This window comes from Adiantum capillus-veneris, chromosome 7 (genome assembly GCF_014529385.1).
Source record: "Adiantum capillus-veneris isolate H3 chromosome 7, ASM1452938v2, whole genome shotgun sequence".
In the NCBI taxonomy this organism is placed as follows: Eukaryota; Viridiplantae; Streptophyta; class Polypodiopsida; order Polypodiales; family Pteridaceae; genus Adiantum; species Adiantum capillus-veneris.
Window position 1 is genome coordinate 121,887,844 of NC_140937.1, and position 5,258 is coordinate 121,893,101.

The 5,258-nt window shown below is 40.4% G+C and overlaps 1 pseudogene; it reads left to right on the forward strand.

The window, feature by feature from the left end:
- The first annotated feature begins 2,318 nt into the window (after positions 1-2,318).
- On the forward strand, positions 2,319-3,460 carry LOC147454540 (thioredoxin F1, chloroplastic pseudogene; annotated as a pseudogene).
- The last annotated feature ends 1,798 nt before the right edge of the window (positions 3,461-5,258 follow it).

The following is a 5,258-nucleotide window of genomic DNA, read 5'->3' on the forward strand; positions in this document are numbered from 1 at the left end:
AGAGAGAGAGAGAGAGAGAGAGAGAGAGAGAGAGAGAGAGAGAGAGAGAGAGAGAGAGAGAGAGAGAGAGAGAGAGAGAGAGAGAACCTCGGAAACCTATGATGCCATGCTACCTAGACCTTGTTGCCTTTCAACTACTAGAATTTAGGGTGAGAGAGACAGAGAGTAGTTAACATGGAGTGTAACTTTGCACCATGTTTTGAAGAGTGGAATCTATACTAGCTTAGGGTTTGAGTTGAAGGTGCGACTAACCAAGCTAGCTGCCATGAATGTGAAGGAAGAGTTGGTCCAATTGGCTAACTGAGATTGGTCATGTGTAAGCATAGAAAAGTTTCATGCACATTTTGGGACTTTGGGGTCAAGTTAAGGATGGAGAGAAGAGAGAGGGGAGATGAATGCTCGTCTCCTTGAGGGAAGGATCATCAATTAATGTGTCACTGCCACTTACTCGGCTTGCCTACACCATCAAGGAGATAGATCAGTGGCAAGTACATGCTTTCCATAACCCTTGCCTTCTAGCGTTGAGTGTTCACTATATATCAACCCTCCATATCATGTGTTTTCAAGAACTAGGCACCAATTGAGAAGAAAGAACACATCAAGAGACCTCAAAGCTCTCTCTGACAAGTCCTAAACTTAATACGTTGTTGTATTTAAGAGGAAACAATGATAGCCAATCCGCCACACTTTAAGGTTTTTATATATTGTTTTCTTATTTACTAAGAGAGATCTCCAAATCCTACCTTACAAGTCTTCAACTCAAAACTATGTATGTACGAGAGAGAGAGAGAGAGAGAGAGAGAGAGAGAGAGAGAGAGAGAGAGAGAGAGAGAGAGAGAGAGAGAGAGAGAGAGAGAGAGAGAGAGAGAGAGACTCATTTTCCTCTCTCTAGAGATGCTGCTTCTCATGCAATTTTGTGTGTGCGCGCCTCGCAAAGCAGAGATGGGGTGTAGACCGCTAAAGAGCTGAAGAGCGATGGCATGGGGATCCCTAGAGAACTCTGCTTAATCGCGTATGCCGCGTGAGTGAAAATGGCTCCCGCGATAAACTTGGGATTTTTTTTGAAGTTTTTAGCGTCACATAAGTGACGCCTTCGCTTATAGGAAACCTTCCAGTTTGTAAGCGTCGCTAAGATAAATGCGATGCACTTAGCGACGCTCTTAGCAACGCACCTATTATTTTTTGGGGCAAATTATTAGGCGTCGATTAAGCAACACTCGTAAATTTTGCAAGCGTCCCTACTTACAAAGCGCCCTTGTAGTGGGGAGAGAGAGAGAGAGAGAGAGAGAGAGAGAGAGAGGAGAGAGAGAGAGGAGAGAGAGAGAGAGAGAGGAGAGAGAGAGAGAGAGAGAGAGCCTCGGAAACCTATGATGCCATGCTACCTAGACCTTGTTGCCTTTCAACTACTAGAATTTAGGGTGAGAGAGACAGAGAGTAGTTAACATGGAGTGTAACTTTGCACCATGTTTTGAAGAGTGGAATCTATACTAGCTTAGGGTTTGATCAGTTGAAGGTGCGACTAACCAAGCTAGCAGCCATGAATGTGAAGGAAGAGTTGGTCCAATTGGCTAACTGAGATTGGTCATGTGTAAGCATAGAAAAGTTTCATGCACGTTTTGGGACTTTGGGGTCAAGTTAAGGATGGAGAGAAGAGAGAGGGGGAGATGAATGCTCGTCTCCTTGAGGGAAGGATCATCAATTAATGTCTCACTGCCACTTACTCGGCTTGCCTACACCATCAATGAGATAGATCAGTGGCAAGTACATGCTTTCCACAACCCTTGCCTTCTAGCGTTGAGTGTTCACTATATATCAACCCTCCATATCATGTGTTTTCAAGAACTAGGCACCAATTGAGAAGAAAGAACACATCAAGAGACCTCAAAGCTCTCTCTCACAAGTCCTAAACTTAATACGTTGTTGTATTTAAGAGGAAACAATGATAGCCGATCTGCCACACTTTAAGGTTTTTATATATTGTTTTCTTATTTACTAAGAGAGATCTCAAAATCCTACCTTGCGAGTCTTGAACTCAAAACTATGTATGTACGAGAGAGAGAGAGAGAGAGAGAGAGAGAGAGAGAGAGACTCATTTTCCTCTCTCTAGAGATGGTGCTTCTCATACAATATTTCCCAACTAGCTTTTCCCTGCTTTGTCTACGGTTCGCAACTAGCTTTTCCCTACTACATTTCGCAACTAGCTTTTCACTGCTTTTTCTACGATATGTCGCAACTCGCTTTTCCTGCTGCCATCTGCACATTATAATTAAGAGGGAGATGGCCACGGGCGGTAGTGAGGAGCTCCGCGAGATCAGCGCTCCCCCCTCCGGAGGGCTAAGGTCTACGCAAGAGTACTGACGAAATCCCGGCTACTCTGTGTACCCTCCCCTCGGAATATTCTCCCACATTGGCCTGAGGATAAAAGAAGCTAAGGAAGGCGCCATGGCGACCCTCTGCTCCCCTGGGCCAAGGCAAGCTCCATCAGGAAGAAGCATCATCAAGGCTCCCTCGGGCGGCAGATCTTTGAGACCCTCGTCTTCCATAAGGTGTGCGCCATCGATAGCCGTTTCTGCTCCGGCGTCTGCAGCTCCTGCTGGTCTTCTAGTACAGTTGCATGAAGGTGCTCAATCGGGGCTGTTGCAATGCCCTGCTGTATCACCGGTTCCTCGTACTTTCGAAGGTGATTGGAACTCACGCATGCTCTTCAATAGAGGGCTTGACACAGTGAAGGCAGTGGACAAGGATTCTCTTTGGTCTGCCTTGGAGGATGCCGGTGACAAGCCTGTGGTGCTGGACATGTATTCCAGATGGTGTGGTCCGTGTCGACTAATCTATCCCAAACTTGTGAAATTGTCGGAAAAGTACTCTGATGTGGTCTTCCTCAAGCTAGATTGCACCTCACAGAATAAGACTGTTTTCAGTCATCTCGGAGTTGGGCTCCTACCAACTTTCAAGATTTTCAAGAATAGTAGCCTAGTGTCTCAAGTGAAGGGCGCCAAGTATGATGAACTTGTAGCAAAGATCGAGAAAGCTAGAATCATGAGCTGATCTGTCTACTTGATGGAATGCTGAATTGAGCTAACTCCCTTACGTAACAACTCCCCTTTTCCAAAATTTTAAGTTTTTTCAGTTTAAAAAAAAGGAAAAATTACTAGAAAATCCCTCTAATTTGTGGAATACCCTCCATATTTTAACAGAGATACATTAAAAGAAGGGGGTTCTATATTCAAATTCTGAAAAAAAAACCTAAAATAAGAGGTCGTTTTATTCATTCAGATGTATTAAAAGAAGGCTTTTTTTAATACCCCGAGAACGCACGTTATATAGGGAATTAGTGAAAAGGTGAACCCCCCGAGGCTTCGTTAGCCACATTTGTATTGAATTGAAGTAATTCCAAGGGTAAGAGAAAACAAGAACGAACCTAGAAGAGAAAAGCTTGGGAAGAGAGAGAGAGAGAGAGAGAGAGAGATTGTGCTTTCTTTTCCACAAATCCTATTTACTTAAGTTTGCACAGTACTGTGGTTACAATGCCATGATATTCATGTCCCAATTTTAATATTTAAATATGTCTACTTGATAGAATGCTGAATTGAGCTAACTCCCTTACATAACAAATCCCCTTTTTCAAGAGTTCAAGTTTTTAATTAAAAAAAAGAAACATTTACCAAAATATCTCTGTAATTTGTGGAAATTCTCTAAATACTCCTCAAATTTGAAAAATTCCCAAAATAACCCCATATTTTGTCATAAATTTCCAAAATGCCCTTCAAATCTTCCAAAATTTCCAAAATACCCTTGGTTGTGAAATTAAGTATCTCCAAAGATAAATTTTTTTGTATCTTTTCATAAGAAGATTGGTTGTCTATCAATATAAGATTCTAAAACTAGAGTGCTTCGTTAGCCGCATTTGTATTGAATTGAAGTAATTCTAAGGGTAAGAGAAAACAAGAACGAATGTAGAAGAGAAAAGCGTGAGAGAGAGAGAGAGAGAGAGAGAGAGAGAGAGAGAGAGAGAGAGAGAGAGAGATTGTGCTTTGTTTTCCACAGATCCTATTAATTTAAGTTGACACAGTCCTCTGTTTACAACGCCATGATATTCATGTCCCAATTTTGATATATTTCAATACGTCTAGTTGATAGAATTCAGAATTCCAAAATAATCCCCATATTTTTTCGGATATTTCCAAAATTCCCTTCAAATATTCCAAAATTTTCAGAATACCCATGGTTGTGAAAATAAAGGAGAAGAGAAACACAAATATACCAATGTGAAGTTGACTATCTCTTTATATGGACACAAAAGGTCTTTTGACTTTCCACCTTCATATGTCTTTACTTTTCACCTTCATCTGTCTTTTCATTTCCTAAACTCACCCTTCACTTAGGCACTTATTTGAAAGAATTTTTATTTTTTTGAGATTGGGGAGACCTAATCATAGCGTTGTAAACAGAGGATTGTGTCAACTTAAGTTAGTAGGATTTGTAGAAAACAAAGGGCAATCTCTCTCTCTCTCTCTCTCTCTCTCTCTCTCACTATCTATCTATCTATCTATATGTTGTATCCGTCCTTGCCTGCTGATACTCTTACAAATCTACGTGCCTTATTATTTCCCTTTGCTATGTACTATAGACTAGCACATCCTGTTTGTTGTTGTTGAGGAAACTTTGAATAAGAAATACCTTTTAATTTTTTAAAGCCCCTTTTTTGAGAGTTTAAAATTTTTAATTAAAAAAAGAAAAAATTCTTAAAAAATTCGTCTATTTTGTGGAAATTCTCAAAATGCCCCTCAAATTTGAAAAATTCCCAAAATACCATCCATATTTTGTCATAAATTTCCAAAATGCCCTTCAAATCTTCCAAAATTCTAAAAATACTTGGTTGTGAAATTAAATATCTCTAAAGATAAAACAAGTCGTAGCTTCTATCAATATAAGATGCTAAAACTAGAGTGCTTCACTAGCCACATTTGTATTGAATTGAAGTGATTCCAAGGTTGGGAGAAAACAATAATCTAGAAGAGAAAAGCTTAGAGAGAGAGAGAGAGAGAGAGAGAGAGAGAGAGAGAGAGAGAGAGAGAGAGAGAGAGAGAGAGAGATTGTGCTTTGTTTTCCACAAATCCTATTAACTTAAGTTTGCATGGTCCTGTGGTTACAATGCCATGATATTCATGTCCCTATTTGATATGTTTAAATATGTCTACTTGATAGAATGCTGAATTGAGCTAACTCCCTTATGTAACAAATCCCCTTTTCCAAGA